Source organism: Acomys minous (assembly GCF_964271855.1).
Source record: "Acomys minous genome assembly, chromosome: 14".
In the NCBI taxonomy this organism is placed as follows: Eukaryota; Metazoa; Chordata; class Mammalia; order Rodentia; family Muridae; genus Acomys; species Acomys minous.
In genome coordinates this window covers 73,599,408-73,619,941 of record NC_140496.1, presented here as the reverse complement: position 1 = coordinate 73,619,941, position 20,534 = coordinate 73,599,408, and the positions used below count along the sequence as shown (strand labels likewise).

The following is a 20,534-nucleotide window of genomic DNA, read 5'->3' as shown; positions in this document are numbered from 1 at the left end:
TTCTCTGGTAGTAGGGCACAGTGTCTTTGGGGTCTATCCTCTGGTCTTTTCCTTTTGCAGAAGAACATCTATGTGGTTTCAGTCATGAAAATTCACCAGCCCGCTTCATGCATGGACAAGTTTTGGGTGCATGGCTTCTTGTGCTTTGTCTTGCCTCTGTCCCTTTCCATTTTTCAAGGCTGTGCCAAAATGATTTTCTTGAAAATGATGACCCACTCACCTGTGAGTCTCATTAAGGCTCACTCTAATACACAAGCAGGAGTATTACCAAGAATGGCCCTGTTCCATCGTCAGCTCCATGTCCAGCAACTAAAAGACAAAGTCTTATAGATTCCTACAAGTATTTGGAACCGAGAATCTACTAGACAGTCTCTTATGATTTTTGAAGTGTCTTCTATTTAAGTGTATTTATTTCTGAAGCACTGTAGTTAAAAATTCCTGAAGTCCCAATAAAGAAGTTTACTAGCCTTTGAACTTTGGCATTATACTTTAATACAAATATCACTTGCCACCTACAGAAACTGGGGATGAGAAATGATTTCATTTTCAAGTCTTGGAAATATTAACGCCTGAACACAAAAGAAGCCAGGAAGCAATTTTAATCTTATGCCTGGAAATCTCAGCTGAGACAAGATATCCATCTAGGAAGCCCACTGTGTATTTTTCACCTTATAGTAGGTAACAGTATTACCGAGCTTTCAGTCTCTGCCTAACAGTGAACACAAGCTTATAGCTCTCTATAATATATTTATAGCTTCTGCTTAAGCTTCTACTCCACTGTGGGTTGTGGAGACCCTATTAGCAACATTGTTGAGTTGTTTCATGATTTTCCTAACAGATTTAAGCTCCATCCAGCTTAAGAGACTGCTACACCTTTCACACCAATGCCACATGCTTTAGGTTTTGATTCAGACAGGACCAGTCTTTAGTATCACGTGATAGAACAGATGCACGTTGTCACCTAACAAATCATGGAGCTTAAAAAAAAAACAACCAAAGATTCATTTTGTTTGTAACTATGAAATGTGGGAAGAGGTAACTCATCTCTCCACTTCATGTGCCATACGAAACAGTTGTGATATTTTACTCAATGAGGCTGAGGCTCAGTCTGCAGAGTTGTGGGTTTGTAGCCTTGCATTTTCCCAGAGGTTCTTGCTGCTTGGACTTCCTCAAAGCATGGCGGCTATGCTCTGAGACTAAGGGTTCCTAGAAAGTGGGTGTTGGTGTGTGTTGGTTTCTAATCTGTACTCAGCTATCATTGTGCTAACACTTCAGCTGAAATCATTGGATGTGGATTCTCAACATTAAAAGGTAGAGAGACTGCCAGATATTGTTACAGCTACATTTGGGAAACACCCCTGATTCAGATAGTGTTTCTTACAAACGTTCCCTGTCAGCAGGTCATTTATGACTTACTTGGGCATATATATTGTATACCTTCAAGAAATTTCTTTTAGGAAATTTTTATTGATATGTATTTATGCTTTGTATATAGGAATTATTAATTTTCAGCTTATCATTTGTGTTGCCAATACTTCCCACCAGAATTTTTCTTTATATGTGGGTTCCCATAGCTTTTCAAAAGATCTACTCTGAGGCAGCTATCTCCACGCTGTCAGGCAGGGCTTTAGTTTACAGATATTTCAGATCCTTTCAGCTCTCATTTGTTATACATGTGAACATTAATAATTTATGAACTAAAATAAGAACATTATACTTGTCCTGTGGCATAAGAAGAAATTTTATTCTAATGAGATATTTAAAGAGATAATTTTCTAAGAATAAGTCATTAACATATTTCTTTCTGCAAAAATTAAATAGTGCCTGATATGCAGTAAGTACTTGTCTAGTGGAGAATTTCCTTTCCCTTTCAACACTAGCAGTCTTCATTTGGCTTTTCCCAAAAGATGAGGTGGCCATGAATAGTTTGAGAAGTTTTTCTACATAGTAGAATGGAATGCTGGGAAAGAAGAAGACAGAGAAATGGTTTGACTTGAGGGTCCAAAGTGAACAAGTGGGACTTTATCCTTTGAGGTTCTTTTAAGTGCTATACAGGTCACACTTCAGAATATCCTAATCAATATGTGAGGAAGCTGGGGTTTCCAACCATTAATTCTAGCCCCATGCTTATTGAATGATCTTCCTGAAAGGAGGAAGCACCTGAAACATCCAGATATTCCTAAACACAGGTGTTTGGCAGAGCCTTTGTCATGTATGGCTAGCAGTTACCCAGCTGTGATGACTTCCATGGAGGGCAAAGATGTATGGGTGGGCCCAAGAAGAATCTTCTGAAATGATATATGAAATGAAGAGAAAAGTTAGAGAAACACTGCACTGATGGGAAAACAGAAACAAAGCTAGGAAAAAGATATCCTTTGATGGAAGAAAAATTAATTTTCTTAATGATTTTCAAATGATATAAAATCAACATCTGCTGCTACTTTGATTTTTAAGCATCAAATAACCGAGTTAAGAGCTTTAAAATACTTAATACTTAATGTGAAATGAATGTGTGAAGAAGGACATTTCTGATTCAAAGTAATAAAACTTCAGCTAAGAAATATCTCGTGACAAGCAATTTCTTAAAATGAAACAGAAAAGGTGCTTGTTTACTGGGGATAAATTCAAGAATTTATTCTAACCAAATGAAATCACAAAATGCAATGAAAACCCTTCCTCCCTTTCCTCCCTCCTTTTTCTGTTTCCCTCCCTCTCTTCCTTTCCTTTATCCATGTCTTCCTTTCTTTTTCTCCATCAAGAAAATGTATTGAGGTTCTAAAATGGTTTTTTTTTAATCTAGGTTGTGAAGGACAAGGAAGACTTTTCTTGCCTTCCTTTATCTTCCTAACAATGTACAATATGAAGAGTGCTAGCATAGATGACCAAACGCAGACAGCCTCTGCCACAACTCTTCCTTGTATTTGTTATGTTATCCTGGTAACTCTAATGCTAATGACTTTCTTCTGATTGTTGTCTGTCATTTCATCTCTATTTGACCTTTAGAAGCAACAGATATACTCTTATATTAGCTACAAGCTGCCATGAGTTAATATCCCATTCAGTATGGGTTTCCCTGTGAATGATAATAAAATTAGCTTAACAAACATACAGAGTAAAATGAAATGTCAACTTTTAGGATGTACTTTACCTCCATCTGCTAGAGTGATTTTGAAATGCCATCTTTAAAAAGCGAAGAGGTACCAGCCGGCCTTTCAGTAGGACTTGCACACTGCACAGGGCTGCCTCAGGCATGTGGATTTTGGGTTCTGCACACTGGCTCAGAGGACTGCAACTCTGGTCTGGTGGCGGCTTTGGACTGCATATGGCAGTAATCCCTGGTCCATCTGTGCCTTTTCTCTGCCTACGATAAGCTGTTCAACTATTATGGTTGAGCAGCTCTGTTCTGTCCTTCCTCTTTGAAAAGTTTCTTGAATGTTGAATCTGCTACGCTGTTGGCAGACATTCCACTTCTCAGGAGAATGCTGCCTTACCTCTCTTCTTCCTGTACTGCTGTGCTCTTGATTTTGAGCCAGTAGCCGCATCACAGGTTTGGGATGTGGGGGCAATTGTTTGATGAAATATGGATGTTTGTGAGCTATCTCAAGAGCATCTCAAGAATTTCTTCTTTTTCAATTTTATGCAATATGTTTGGGGAATATTCTTTCCCCCTCTCTCCCTCAACTCCTCCCAAATTCACGCCCACTATGTTTCCTATTTTTCTCTCTAAAACAAATAAACAAGGAGAACAACAACAACAACAAAACAACAACAACAACAACAACAACAACAACAACAACAGCAACACACACACACACACACAGACACACACACACACACACCCCAAACCAAAAAGGGGAAAAACCCTGGAGTCTGTTTTGTCTTAGCATACAGCCTATCCTGGTGTGTGGTTAATATTCCTAGTGCCACTCCATGGAAGGAAAACAGATTTCCCCTTTCTCAGCAGCTGTCAACTGCTAATGACATTCAAGGATAATTGCAAGTAACATTTCTGAATAAGTCAACAACTTGATGTGGGATATCAGCAACCCATAGATCAGGACTTCAGTCAGAGCCATGGCAGTTAGTTTTTCATATCATTCATTAATAATTGCTTAATGTGCATTTTCTCCACATTTCCTCCATATACTCTCATTAGTATCTACACTATCTACGGCTTAAGAAGGCAAGGAATCTCTTTTGGTTTTTTTGTTTGGTTGGTTGGTTTTTGTTTGTTTGTTTGTTTTGGTCTAGAGAACTTGTAGAGTGTTAGATCACAGCAACTTCCCAATAAGAACTCTTGAATAATTGAAGCAATGCCATCTTACTACTCGTTGATACCTCCTACACACTATAAAGGGTATCTAGGTTAAAGTCAATAAAGTGGTATCGTGGTTTGGGTAGGAATGGACCCCATAGAATTGTATGTTTTGCATGGTTGACTCATAGGGAGTGGCACTATTAGTACATGAGGCCTTGTTCGAGTAGCTATGGACTTGTTGGAGCAAGTGTGTCACTGTGGAGGCTGGCTTTAAGGGCTCATATATGCTCAAGTCTGGCCAGTGTCACACAGTCTCCTGTTGCCTGTGGATCAAGACATAGAGCTTCCATCTCTTTCTCCATCACCATGTCTTCCTGCACACTGTCATGCTTCTTGCCACGATGATAATGGACTAAACTTCTGAACTGTAAGCCAGCCCCAATTAAATGTTTTATTTTACAAGACTGTTCATGGTCATGGTGTCTCTTCAGAACAACAGAAACCTCAACTAAGACAAAAGGATAGGAACAATGCCCATGTCCCTAAGAAAGCTGATCTAGCATTGTCACTGCAAATTTCCCTGAGTAGTTCTTCCTTTTCCACTGTAGCATCTGGTGAGTTTAGTCCATGAACAGATCACCACCTGCAGAAAGACAAGTACAGTTCTAGAAGGCAGCACCCAAATTCCCCTGAGTTTGAGGAAGTAAGACACTAGATCCTGTGCCTGCATTTCACAGCTGGCAAGTGAATAATCCAAAATATGGTTTCACAGGTTCCAAAAACTATCAATATGGCTACAGAGACAGAAATATTGAAAGAGAATGTATCCTGAATCAGGAGCTGTGAGAATGGAAGAAAGAATGGTCAAAGGACCATGGGAGATGTTGCAGAAGTTTTCAGCTTCCAGAAGGCATGTTGAACTGCACATTGATTTATTTGGTCACAACAGAGAGCAAGGAGTAATGTGGGTCTATGGAGAAGGTTCAGTGAGTTTAAGCATTCTCCACACAGTGTGAGGACCAGAGTCTGGATGTCCAACATCCCCATAAATGTTAAGCAGGAGTAATAACCTGTATGTGTCCCAGCTTTGGATGCCAGAGACAGGGGTTCCCCTGCGCAAGCTGCAGAGAGAGAGAGAGAGAGAGAGAGAGAGAGAGAGAGAGAGAGAGAGAGAGAGAGAGAGAGAGAGAGAGAGAGAGAAACACAAAAAATACAACCTGTGAGCAATTGGTGAGCTATGGGGTCAAGTGAGAGATCCTGTCTGAATATATAAGCTGAGGAGTAAGCAATGGAGGCACTGTATAGCAACCTCCAGATTCTTCAATGGCACATGGGGCACACACACACACACACATACACACACACACACACACACACACACACACACAGACACGCACGGAGGGAGAGAGGGGGTGGTGTGATGTACATATTCTTCCTGCCATTGGAATATCTTGGCTATTTTGGTACTGTGATGACATATAAAAACAACTGAAAGAAGAAGAAATTTACTATGACTCACAGCTTAAGGGTCACAGTCCATCAGTTGAGGAAGGAATAATGGTGAGAGAAGCTCCGGGCTGTGTTATGGGAGGCTGCTTCCTTCCATCTTGGCAAATCAATAAACAGATCTCATAAGCCATAACTCATAAGCTCTGCCTACAGCCATATGTCTGCTACCCAGGTCCCATGTCTAAAAGGCTCCATAACTTCCCCAAAACTAGGAACCACCTGTTCCAACATATGAGAATGTAGGGGAAAATTCGCATCCAAACTATACAAGAAACATTAACCAGACTTCCCAGAAGCTTTGGAGAGATGAACCATTCCTCCTTGTATAATAACTTCCTCCAGAGCAATGTGGCTCTCTTTTGGACACTGTTCCAACCTTTGTCAAGCATATGATGCTAGCTGCAATACTCCTGGAGTGTTCAAATAAGAGTCAAATTTGTCTGTGTACAATGCTGGTTTTGCAGAACTTAAACTACACACATTCCTTTATGATTTTCTTCACTGTTTATTTCTTCTTTGTGAATTTCACATTATGCACCCCAATCCCACTCACCTACCCATCCCCTCATAACCCCCCTCCACCCTTACAACCTTCCCTGCAACAGACAAAAAAAAAATGCCTTGTTGTGGAAGCTACAGTGGGTCACAATGTGTTCCACAGTATTCTTTTTTTGTTCACACTTCTTTGCTCGCAATGACTTGGTGTGGTATGAGGCCTCTGGCCTCTGCTATTTTATTGTTACTAGAACCTCAAGAGTTCTCTCATACATGTTGCTGTGCTGTGTCATGAGGTAGATATTGGGGTGAGCCAATTTGAAGCCCTAGATTTGGACTTGAGAGGTCTCTGAGCTGGGCAGCCCACAGATTTTCCTACTCTCACACTCTCAGGTGGTTCACCAGCAACCCCCACTACCAGATCCAGCTCTAGACTGATACCCAGGAGAGCTGCAGCATCTGCTCTCTGAGCCTTGAAACCAGTAAGGGGCATGACTTCCACTCTCATGATTCTGGGCATTGAGAAGGGAGGAGGTCATCACCACCCAGCAGACAAAAGGCAGGGTCAGCTCCCCTACACCCATGTCCTCATGGAAGACTCACCTGCAATCCCCCACCCCCCCACCCCCCGCCCAACACACACATCCAAGGTCAGCTCTACTGTGCTTCCCAGATGAGGTTCAGGGCCTACTCCCTCGAGTGCTGTAGCAGGTAAAAGTCAGGATCAGCTCTCCCCATCTGATGATCTCAGGCCAGCTCTCCTGAGGGCAAGGGCAAGAGAGAGAACCATCTCCTCCACTCTTATGTCACCATAAGGTAGACAAGTTCCTGGGACATCTCTCCTAAGCTTACAGCTTTGGACTGTATCCCCTATGACCCCATCATTAGAGTCAGATCTAGTGTGCGGCCCAGGTGAGGTACAGGGCCCAGGTGGAGGGCTCACCCACAGCTCCCACAATGTGGAGGGGTTGCTCTTCTGAGTATTACAGCTGGCTAAGGGTTGGGTCAGCTCTCCTGCTCTTATACCTTTAGGGCCAGCTCTTCTAGGATGCCCAGGTGAGGGTTGAGACCAGTTCTACTTAGCCCTCAGTCATCAATATGTCCCCAGGAGGCAGCCCAGACTAGGAACATCCACCTAGCCTTTGGTGGTAACAGACACCTGCTGCCTCAGGGCCACAGACTCAGATGAGGCCCCAGACAGCAGCACAGGCCAGGACTTCAACACGGTCTCAAGTGGCATCACTGGCTACTCAGATCAGGTTGCTTTTCGCTACTGTAGGGTCTCCAGTTCTGCCTCACTTCATTGTGCCCCCATCCATATATTTCTTGTTCTCTTCCATTTTTCCACCACTTATTTGCCCAGGGTCTCTGAGTATCTGCGGTTGTCTCATGAGTGGTCTCTGGGATGCTATGCCCACTCATGCATTATGGCATAGGGCAGGGGTCATCTTGGGCATGGTCTGCTCCACTAGGCCTGAGTGGCACCCACCTGATATTCATCTCAGGCTAACTCCCTGTTTTAGCCCCATGGCGCTAGCCTGTTGGTCATCTCATGCCCAGCTTGCATGAGAGACCCCATGCACGGGTCATCTAAGCAGCTGGGGCACTCAATCCCAAGGGAGGTTCTAATAAGTCTCTGGCCTCAGGGCTCTCTGGGTCTACACAGAGCCAGACTGGTGGTAGTCTCAGGCTAGCTTTTTTCAGGGACTGTTAGGATGCCTAACCATTCAGATGTTCATAGGTCAAAGACAACTGAGTTTGGACTTAACCTTTCTCCTCTTTACCACCTGCTGACACACATATGACACAGCAGTCATCTTTTGGTTTTAATTATTTAGGGAATGATGGAACAAATCTTGTCACTCTTATACATTACTAATTTCTCAAAATTCTAGCAGACTGTCAGCATTTCCTGTTTGGTGAGAGAAATTAACTATAGTGTCTATATAAAGCAATCTCTAATGTCTCCAGGGTCTGAGAGTCATGAGAGCTTATTTAATTCTAAAATTTTAGAATTCTTTTCTGATATTTATGTCTACTCTCTCTGAAACATGGAAATTTCAGAATCAATTTACCAGAGGGAGAAAAAAAGAGCCAGAAACAAAATGTAACCATCAGTTACTTGCCCTTAAAGTGGCACACCTTTCAGAGTTCTGGCTATAACCTAACTGCAAAGAACTGTGGGAAATGTAGAAGATTACTTGAATATCTGATTAGCTCTGAGTGCACTGTCCACTACATGGTTCCCTCATTTCTTTTTAATAGTAGTTTCCAATTGACTAGGTTTCACAGAGCCTTAAGATATTTAATTCGCCATTATTTGTTATAGTAGAGAATGACAAATAACGTCTCATTGCCCAGTCTCTTTCTCATGTGTGCCGTTTGGCTAAAGCTCTTGCCTGTAGTACCATTTTCACTGCACACCATTGTACTCAAGCATCTTCCCATTATAAAATCGAGAGGCTAGGGGACAGGTAAATAGGATATTAGAGTAGTGCAAGAAGAGTGTAAAACGATGGGGGAAGGTCTGGGCACACACAGCAGGAACACTCAGCTGCAGTCCCCTGAATGAAGCCATATCTATCTTGGAGTTATTAGTCAAGCAGAAGAAGAAATGGGTCTGGGTATATGAAGGCGGAGGGAAAGGCATGCCTCTTACCTGAGACTTTGGCTTTAATAACAACCATATTCATTAATTTATTAAGCAAGAAGAAAAAGGGACTGCAATGTGCATAGATGAGATTCAGACTAGATCAGAAAGGAGTTTATTCTAAGGCAGGAGAATCAATTATGTGACCATCATAACTATGCCCCTGAGAATATACGGAATTTGCTATGAGAGGAAAGAACAAAACTGAGGGCTTAGGCCATGGGAAAAAGAAACCAGGGCACAGGAGAGATGCTCGGTGACTAAGGGCAAGCTCTACTCCAGAGGAACAGCTGAATGTGGTTCCAAGAACCCACACCAGGTGACTCACAACTGCTTGTAACTCTGGCTGCAGAATCCATGGCCTCAGCAGGCACTGGGACCCATGTCCACACACCCACAGAGACATATACATGCACACACATAATTAAAAATCAAATGAAATTTTCATAGGAAAATGCATAGTACAGTACAGTTAACATGTATGGGCTCATTATTAAAATTACATAGCAACTGTATATATTTATGGAGTGCATTATGAATTCCAAATGTCTATATGATGTACAGTGATGACCTCGGGTATCTGTTATTTTTGTGTGTGTGCGTTTGGAAATCTTAAAGCCTCTCCTGCTTCCACCTGCCTAGCAAGGATAGTGCTTTTTGACATGAGTAGGGAAGCAGCACCATTGCTGTGTATGTAAGGAAACAGTCAGTAAATGGATGTGTTCTGTACATGGGAGCTTCTCCTACACACAGATCTGCAACATAAGTTACATTGGCCATTTGCTCCCAAGAGGAGCCATGTCGTGCTTGCATAGTTAACACTGATCACGCAGTCCTGGCAAAGAAATGAGATTCTCTGTGGGAGCTGAGTGCCGCCACTGTGTTGAAATTCTCGTTAAATTAAGGTTATGCAGACGCACTGAGGAGGAAAAGCCATTTACATATTCACACCCTGAGATCTTAATTTTCCAGACAAACCTTAATAATATTTTATACCAGGAAGCAAAACTATTTATTGCAACCATTTCTCTTCTTTTTTTCTACTGATATTATATGAAATCGAACACTGTAACAACTGATATTCTTAACAGATTTTAATTTCCTTTTTTTATAATGAAACCTAGTACTTTATATACAAACTTTTTAAAATTAATTTTTATTACATACACATTTACATTATTACACACACACACACACACACACACACACACACATATATATATATATATATATATATATATATATATATATAATAAATTACATACAGCAAGAAGAACCACAAAACAATTAGGAATTATTTTATAAATGTTACATTCATAGTGCTTTGGCTATTTGTATTTGGCAGCCTTGAAGAAAACATTTTTCCTATCTTGGTGCATCTAAAACTCTGAATGTAAATCGATATCTATCATATCTCATCTCTATCAACTTAAAATGTCTATCTAGACCTAAAAACATCTTAACCCCCTAAACAACTTAGTTTAACTGTAAAACTAAACTATCTGGTCTTCAACCCCATCAGAGACATGAGAAAGAATAAAATTAATTACTTGAGAAAACAGGAAGTGCAGGTTAGCAGCTTCCAGGGTGAAAAAGAATGGCAGAGACAGTTTGCTGCCTGAACAGTCACCCAAAACCCTGTATAATGTTGGAGCATCTTCCTCAGCCTTCTGGCCCAGTATATTTGACATACATATTTGTGAGGCAGGAACTATTGAAGACTTGCTTACTGTGTCTTGGAAGAGTTTGGCTGTCTACTTTGCCTGCACCCAAGGTTGCCCATTTTTAGGAAGAATTTTGTTTGTGGCAGAAATGAGAACATTTTTCCCAGTGGCTGTTTTGCCACATTTGAAGTCATCTCCATAACCTTGAGGTTCTTTGATGCTCAGCATCTTCTTTAAGGTAGGCTGGGTGTTGTGTTGCCAGGAGTAAACCTGTCTTATTGTCAGAGAATCTTTAAAATAATACAAAAAAATCTTTAAATGCCATAATCTGTAGGACTCTGAAGTTTTTGAAGACCTTGTCTAACTATTTTACTTTATCTATATATAGAATAATATCTATCTGGCAAACCTAGGAGGTATATTCTTGTGATTAAAATAAACTAGCAATTGACATTACCATGATTTGATCAACTAACAATTGTATAATTTACTTATCCTAAACATCCTGCAATAATACATTCAAAGTATTGGAGGTAAACTTTGTATTCTACTTGAGGTATATGGGTACAAAACCTAATATTAGAGTAGAAATACATATAATGTGTATAAAGAATAATCTTAGATTTGTATTCTATGACAATGTATCCAAATTAAATTTATTTTGCATCCATATACAAAATTCTATAGCAATGAATTAAAAATAATCTTGTGAGTAACAATTAAGGCCTTAGGTTGAGGAGTAGATTCACTAATCTACTTTTTGTCCTGTCATTCCTATATATTTCTACACTCCCCCTTCTTTCTTTTCAACCCCTATCTCCAAACCTAAGAAAGAAATATAAAGGAGTAGTGATACATTGCTGAGTTCAACTTCATTTTCTGAATAAGACTAATAATAACTTATAACAACTCCCAATGAAAACAAACATCTATAACCCAAGAAAGCAAACAAAAACCTACTCAAGCCCCCTTAAGGGAAACGGGGTGTCATTCTCTTAAGGTTTCTTCCAGTTGAATATTTCACATTGAAGATATTTAGCTTTGGAAAAACAAGGATATAAGTAGCATTTTGGGGGCATGCAAATATGTACAAAAAATACTCAAATGTAAGAACAAAAGTAACTAATATTTTATAGGCTGTCTACCAGACAGCTCTCATGGTAAATATTAATCTTATGATGTTGGTATTCCAGGCTTATGTAATAAAGTATGAGAACCCTTTAATTTTGGAACATTACCGAATTCAATATAAACCATACATTTTATATAAATAAATGTTTAGTAAATTTCTCATTTGTTTGGTATTTTAAGAAAACATGTTCAAAGAACATGTTGCTTGTATTTTTTAAAAATAATAATTAAAAATGTTTCCTAATGTAAAACTCCTCTTCATTTTGAGTTTTGAAGAAATGGGTTCAGGGAATGTTAGCCTGTCTGTTTTTTGTTTTGTTTTGTTTTTTGAGTTTCGCTTGTTGACAAACTAACGATGTTTATCTTTTTTCTATGTGAGACATTTTCAAGCATTTCATTGCGGTTGTTTTTTGTTTCATTTGTTTTTAATGATCACAAAAATACTTTATGTGGAAGATATTCTTTTGATCTTCACATGATCTGAGCTTGTGTTACAATATTTACACTCCGGGATTTGCAAGAACAAGAATGTGCTGTTTGTAGTTTTGGGTTGTTACTGGAGAAAAGTCCCACTTCTACATGACAAGCAAGCATTGAAAATTCCGCCTGACTGGGTCTCTGAGCCAGCAGTCATGCATCAAGGACTGAGATGCTAATTGGCATTCACTCTGTACTTTGGTTTGCATACAAGAGAAATACAAATTAAACAAAACAAGCTTCATTGAAAAAAATGATAAACATGAAAACTGTACGAAATCTCAAGGAAGTGGACATGAAGCATTAATTGGAGTGAATTTTGCATAAAATTATAAATACACATTATCAACTAAAACATGACACATCCAAATAGTTCACTAAGATTTAAGATTACGTCACCATTTTTCCGTTTATAAAGTTCTATTCAAATTTCCCATAGGATTGTCTTTTCCGTCTTTATTTGTGGCAACAGTACAGTCTAGTGCTGCTTGTCATGAAGATCATCCCGGCAATGGGAAGAGGTGTCCAGGGAGGTCTTTGCAAAATGGCTGCGTTGCCTCTGGCATAGCTGCAGTAACTGCTCTCTAATACAGACTTTCTCTTCACACTAGCTCTGCTCACTTGCTCAGCAGCAGATTCTTCACTTGTATCATGACCAAACTATTAAGTGTGTGTAAAATTAATTTTATATCTAGAAAGAAACATTAAACCATGTGTAATAGGCATTCGGGAAAGATTTCAAACAAAATAAATATTATCAGTGAGAAGGAAGAAGAAATTGAGGTAGACATACCAACTACTGCTAGTCCAAATGAACTAAACACCCTTCAGGATATTTTGAACTGTTTTTAAAAGTTCTTTTCTAAGAAGTATTTTCAATTTCAAAGGTTCCATGTTAAAATATTATCACCTGTACAGGCATAAATCATGTCTCATGCTACTCAGTATGTCCATCACTGCTGATTTGCAACTGCGAAAACATTAGTAATTTACAATTATTTTATTTCATGAGAGGATTAAAAGTTCTTCTCCTTGGATCACATTTGCCTAAAACAATAGGTCATAATATTTTTGAGAAGCAAACACAAGTGGTATACCACAAAATGTCCTGTTAGTTTTTCAGCTTTGTTATCTAGATATGGATCTTTCATTTTAAGAAACATGGTAGTCCAGTTAAAAACTCCAACGCCAGCTCTCACTGTTGGGCAAAATTTGATAATATCTTCCTACCAAAAATAAGAAGCTGAGGGCTGAAGAGGTGGCTCAGAGATAGGAGCACATACTGGTCTTCCGGAAGACCCTCCTTCAGTTCCTAACACCTACATCAGGAGACTCGTCACCACTTGTTACTCCAGCTCCAGGGGACCCTATACTCTTATTGCTTCTTTTATCCTCTGCAGACACTCATGTCAACATACAGAGCGCTAAACACCTGCTGCACACACACACACACACACACACACACACACACACACACACACCACACACACACACACTCATAATTAAATTAAAAAAATAAATTTCTTCTTCTATTTCACCCAACCAAGTAACCCACATATATTATACTTTCTGGGGGTGAGAAAGAGAAATCAGTGCTTAAGAGTATGCACTGCTCTTGCCTAGGAGCGTAGTCAGCTTTCTCAGAGCAACGTTGAGAAGTTTACAATTGCTTGGAACTCTAACTCTAGGAAAATCTGGTGTTTCTGGCCTCAGCAGGCAATGGCACTCCTCTATTTATTTAATGCGTATACAAACACTCACACACTAAAATAAATATAAAAATAAAAATCGATCCTTAAACATTTTTCTGTTGGGAACCAAATAGTGGATATGATAAGTAGTTACAAAATGAACAAAGAGAAAAGAAGACCAAATTTCATATATAAGTCAAGAACCTGGAGACACTAGGTCCTGCAAAGAATAGCTCTTTTATGAAACACACCAACATACACACACATGCACACACATGACCATGCACGCACACGCACACACACATGTGTGTGCCAGAACTACTCAGAAGGCAATGTTGACATTATTAAATACACAAGGAAGGCGATCAGCTCATGTAACAGTAAGCATCCGAATAACATTGGGCACATAAAAGATTTAGAAAGGAGGCAAATCACTCTTCTGGAACGAGCAGTCAATAATATGACAACTATAAAAGGGCCATTCGGAATTCAGAGATCAAAAAATAGTTGTAGTCTTTGCAGCCCCATTAGGAATCAGTGTGCAACTACTTCCTTCTTTATGACAGCATTCAACTGTGTGCTTTAGATCTCCCAACTGAAAGCATAATGAGCCTCCACAGGGCCACGTTACCTGCCAAGAAGATAATCCGTCCTCCAGCAGCCCGGTGACAATATTCCTCAATGCTCGCTGGAGAAAAAAAAAAAGTGTAGTAGAAGTGTTGTCATTCAAAAGCGCCCACGGTCTCCCGCCCTCATTACAATCCTCACTGGCAATCCTGAGGAAGCTAATGAGGGAAAGGCTGAAGCACACAAAAGAATCCTCATCTCCAAATTCAGAAAAAGAAAAGAATTAAAATAAAAAGATGATAAGTCAGCAAATCAATAACTACCTGTCAAAAATGACCTTCACGAAGCGCAAACAATGCCTCTTGTGGCTTCTCAAGTAAGCCCAGCAGGAGAGCTGAGAAATCAGAGAGAGAGACATGGGGCTTTGACTCATTGCCCAGTTAATGCCCAATCTGTCCTTGCGGTGATTACTGCCGGTGCATTTCGGAGATACACTTATGACTAAATAATCTCCTAGCCATGGAGTGAATAAATCCGATAATTAGAGCAATACCAAAAAAAGGCAGGGTTTTTGTTCTGTCTCTTTTTTCATCTTATTTATCTCTTTCACTAGCTATGTTCTTTCCTTCTATTTTATAACATTTATATGTGCAGGAAGGTCAAAAGGCAATATGTGGGAGTCAGTTCTCTCCTTCCACTAAGTAGGCTCCAGGGATCAAACTTAGATTTTCAGGCTTGGCAGGAAGGACTCTTGCCAACTAAAGTATCCCACTAGCCAGTCTTTATTTTTTTTCATCAAACATTAATGTTATTTTTACATTTAGACCACAAATATTTTAAATTTCTCTCAGGAACATCTGAAAATCAATGTATATGACACCAAAAAGGTATAGTATACCAAAAAAAAAAAAAAGCATATAGTAATGAGCAAAGCTTCATATTTTCCCTAAAATAATTTATACTATACTTTTCACATATATCCTGTCCCAGTTGTTTTCTTTTTAATCATGTTGACATAAGCTAGCGTTTGCTGAGAAGTAGGAAACATAAACAAGAAAACATTGCCATAAGATTGGCCCATAGGCAAGATTGTGAGGTATTTTCTTAATAAGTGGTTAATATGGGCAGATGGTGCTGTGTGTATAAAACAAAACAAACAAAACAAACAAACAAACAACAACAACAACAAAAGCAAAACAGACCGAGCAGGCCATGAAGAGCAAGGCATTAAGCAACACTCCTCATGGCTTCTGCTTCCGTTTCTGAGTCAAAGTTCCTGTCTTGAGTTCCTGGCCTGGCTTCTGTTGATGATGGACTGTGTGTGGAAGTGGAAGTGAAATTAACTTTTTTCTTCCCCAAACTGCTTATATCTGTGGTGTTTTATCACAGCAATAGAAACATTAACTAAGACAGATGTGTACATTTTTAAAATATTTATTCTTATTTTAAATTCTATATGTCTATGTGTCTTTGTGTGAGTATGTACATGGATGAATATTATTCCCTAAGAATTCCAGAGGAGGGCAGTAGATCTTGAGTTGGAGTTACAAGCAGATGTGAGCTGTCCAATGTGGGTTCTGGAGACCAAACACAATACTTCCAACGTACTGATATTAAGCTCTGCCCTAACACCTGGGCCATCTCTCATGGCCCCCATGTCTGATAGAATTAGTGAAATATACAATTCACTAATAATAACTAATAGAATTAGTTAAATATAAAGTTGACAAGAAAATATAAGAATTGAGCAGTATTGCTTGGAAAAAGTAGTATTAATAGAAAATTATAGTAAACAACTGTAGAATACCATTTTTTTTATAGTTGCATATGGGCTATTCCTGAGAATAGACCATTGCTGTACCATAAAAATAAATATCAAATATTTAAATATTTCAAGATGTTTTATTCTGCTTCAATGGAGTTAAATTAAAAACTAACTATGAAAAGCTACCCAGAAATGTCCTCAATTTGGCAATGTTGGTGAGAAACACAGTTCTCACTTCAAGGGAAGTAAGAGAATTTGTTAGAGGCCAACTGAGTACACAGGACCCTGGCACACAGAATGAGCTTTCCCAAATCACTATGTTTCAAAGTGGGAACAGTTTCATGAGGCTTAGTAGTTATTGAACAAAAGAAAACTGGGATCAAGACGCTTTTTCAAATATGTTGGTGGGACCATGAAGAAGGACGAACACAAAGCAGTGAAGAGATCTCTGCTGGAAGTGTTCCATGCTGTCTAATGACACCTTTCCTTTTGAGTAGGGTGTCACATGATAGGCATAAAGATGTAATTTAAAAAAAAAAACACCAAAAACAACTTAAAAGAAAAAGATGCTTTTTATTTCAATGTACAATTCCAGCTTACTGCCCATCATTGTGTAGAACTCAAAACCAGCTGGTCACATCACATTCCCAGAGAGCTAAGTATTCCTGTATCAAGTAACTTGATTACGACAGTCTCATCAGTGCATACCCACATGCCAAGCCAGCGCAGACCATCCTCCTTGAGACTCTCTTCCCAGATAACTCCAGTGTCACCCTGACAATTAAACTAACCCTCACTGTCAACCTGAACTCATCACACTCTTAGAAATTGCTTTGGGTTCAGTTCCCCTAGAGAGCCCTGCCTAGCATATCTGCGATAGAACGTGAGTGATTTTTGTTTTCCTTGTTTTGACATGATTCAAGGTCCACTACATTTAACGTGAGTGGAAAATATATTGGGAGACTTAAATTTTACCTGGAAGTTGGGGATTGCTTTAATTTGCATATTTGCTTAATCCCTCAAAAGTTTCAATTAGTAGCTCTATCAATTGAGTAACTCGAATGGGTGGTCAGGGTTAGAGAGGAATTTAGTGCAAAAAAAAAATGTTCTTTATGGTTCTTTTGGGATGGAATTGTGCATTGGCCAAGTCCTTCCACGATGGAGAAGAATGAAGGGAAAGAATTCTTTGTGTTTCCTACTCTCAAATAACTGAAGTTCTTTTTACATTCTTTGCTAAACCCATTCACATCTCAGTCAGTTCATTCATTTCTCTTGTGAGCCAGGGATAGTGGCTTAAACCAGTATAGTTTGACTCTAGTTTTATAATATGAGGTAAAATCAAGGCCTTTCTACAGGAAACAAAGAAACTCTGAAGCTCTGAGAGGTGGCTCCTTACTACCAAGGATGTTTGTTAGTGGACAGAGGGCCAGGTGGTTTAATGCCTGCTTGACATGACTAAGTGGGGGGGGGGGGGGATACTAAAATCAGAGACATTTTGGCATGGTTTCTTTTGACTTTGCAAATTCCCTTCTCAGAAGAGAACATGGGCTGATGGTCGTGGAAATAAATGTCCCAGATGTGCATTTATCATGCGGTCTAGTTTTGCCTCTTGAATCGTGGTGAATGACAACTGAGCCCCCAAGACAGAAGAGTCTATAAGCCTAGGCTTTATATGGAACTTTACTATTGATTTTGGAATGGCATTTAGAATATGTTTATTTGCAGTCACCTGGCTTCTTTCATGAAAGATGAATCTTAGAGTAGAATAACAAATTTATTTCTCCAGTTCTCTTGGCTTCATATGATAATCCATTTAGTAAATATGAATTCATACTAATTTAATGCACGAGGGGAAATCAATAAAATTCTAAATGGCCCTTCTTGAACTCATTTTTCACATATGTCTCTTGGCTTAGCTGGAAAGTAATGGTTTTTGCACTGCCAATGTGCAAGGAAAGCATTACTTTATGATTGGGTGAAAAAGTTAATGAGATGACATGTACAGAAACCAATCATCTGTGAAGGATTGCCTGTTCTCAGTAGTAAGTGGCTTGCTTTCACTATTTAATTTTTTTCTGCTGTGACTGAAAGTGTCTCTCTCACAACCCAACAGCAGGACACTACATGAGACTACCAGGAATTTACAGGACTGTCTACTGGTTTTAACATTGAGCTGTGCTTCTGTATAATCTTAAAAAGTATGGTTACAGTGATGGCATCACTATTTGCTCCTAGATAGACTCTCAGTTCTGTACCCTAACTGGAGAGTCTCTGGGACCTTTTGACTGTTGGTCTATCTCTAGCCTGAAGGAAATGACCCTTACCTCTCAAGGTCATTGAACTAGAGTCATTGAGTGCTACAGTAATAGAGAGAATTTTGTTCCCATCCAACCCAAATTTTGTTCCCATCTCTAGTAATGGAGAATTGTAGTGTAAATGATTTCACCACAGTCATACACTGTGTACAACTCTCTAAACGCAGCAACAAACTTCTTTCTATCACACCTTTTATATTTTATAAGAATTGAAAGGAGGCCAGGCTGTGGTAGTGCACTTCTTTAATCTCAGCACTCGGGAGGCAGAGACAGGCAGATCACTGCGCGATTCGAGTCCTGGTCTAAAGAGCCTGTCCACTGAGCAAGTCTAGAAGTCTAGGACAGCCAAGGCTGCACAGAGATTCCCTGTCTTGAAAGCCAAAAAAAAAAAAAAAAAAAAAAAAAAAAGAATTAAAAGGAAAACTGGGAAGGTGGTGACTATTATAAAATTATTATAATAATCTCCATACTGTTTTATGTTTGTGACTTCTACTTATATAGCATGAATATTTAGATTTTTTGTGGACAATTTGTTAGATACAGTTTTCCTGAAAGTTATTAAAATTTTGTTCTGTTTCTTTTCTTGCCAATGGGCAGAAATTTCATTTTGGAAATTGTGGTGGCTTAAATAGGAATGGCCTCTATAGATTCATGTGTTTGAATGCTTGGCCGCAGGGAGTGGCACTAGCAGGAAGTGTGGCCTTGTTGGAGGAAGTATAAACTCAAGCTCCTCAAGTTGTGCCCAGTGTGACACACAGTCTCCTTTTGCTGTCTGCAGACCGAGGTGTAGACCTCTCAGCTCCTTTCCCAACACCACCTGTACCTGGACACTGTCACAGTTCCTACCATGATGATATTGGACTAAACCTCTGAAACTTAAGCCAGCCCCCAATGAAATGTTTTCTTTTATAAGGGTTGTTTTGTTCATAGTGTTTCTTCCACCAGTGGAATTCCTAACTAAGACAGAAATGTAAAATTCGTTCTTGTAATTTATGACTTATCATTTAGTATTTTGTTGTTGGTAAAAAAACAAAAAACAAAAACAAAAAAACCTTCCTTTCATACCCGTGAAGTGTTAGCCTTGCATTCAATGTTTAGGGTCACATTGGTAAATTTTAACTTGATTTCCTGTACCTACAACATTTGAAATGCTTCAGATTTAGTTGTATAAGAGAAAATTACTTTTATGGAACCATACTAACCTCGTTTGATTTAGCAACCATTTCATGGACATTTGCAAATCTTGTTCCCAGGAAGTGCCTCACACTGGGATTAATTTTGCTATGTTCATTCTCATGGTTTATTTTGATACCATACTTTTACACTAAATTTCAATGTTAGAATTTTTATTCAAAGAATTCTAATGAAATAATTAAGTAGCTTTAGATTTTTAAATGCTGCTTAATGTTATGGGCTTCTGTATTAAAATAATAAAGACAATTTTGATTTTAGGTATTATATGCTTATAAGCCTTTATAATATTTGCTCATAAAATTACAGATGCCTTATTTTTGTATTTTTGCAGTCATAATAAAACACAATTCTCAACTCAAAAGGAATAGGAGTTTATTTTGAAGCCAAATATTACTTACAGTGACCCAGAGTAGGCTTTAATTGACCCCAAATCCCAAAGTTGACGTGATTTCATGTTTTATAGGAAAGGAACAAAGTCATCAACCAAGACACATTCCAAATACATTGGTAGAAACATTATGTAGGTAGGTCAAAGTAAAGCAGAGAGGCCACAGATGCTTTTCAGTAAAAACAAAATAAATAAGCACCAACAACAAACTAAAACAACAGCAACAACAACCAACAACAACAAAAACCTATGAAGTCAATGTACTCCAAAAGGTTTTTGTCTGTTAGTTGTAGAACATTAGGTAAGACACAGGTAGGCAAGAAATGGCAACATAGGGGTTAAATATAGCACAGGATAAATTGTCATTACATTCTAGACTTGTAGCAGTTCAACTTCCCCATACTCATGACTTCTTATAAGTTAATCAGCC

The 20,534-nt window shown here is 39.0% G+C and overlaps 1 long non-coding RNA gene across 1 annotated transcript; it reads right to left on the bottom strand.

Moving 5' to 3' along the window:
* Nucleotides 1-1,824: 1,824 nt before the first annotated feature.
* LOC311582283 lies at nucleotides 1,825-14,854 on the bottom strand. Its single transcript, XR_014774068.1, has 4 exons — nucleotides 14,766-14,854; nucleotides 14,507-14,563; nucleotides 2,230-2,288; nucleotides 1,825-1,960 (listed from the first exon to the last, which is right to left on the bottom strand). It is a non-coding gene; the product is annotated as an uncharacterized lncRNA (long non-coding RNA).
* Nucleotides 14,855-20,534: the final 5,680 nt, after the last annotated feature.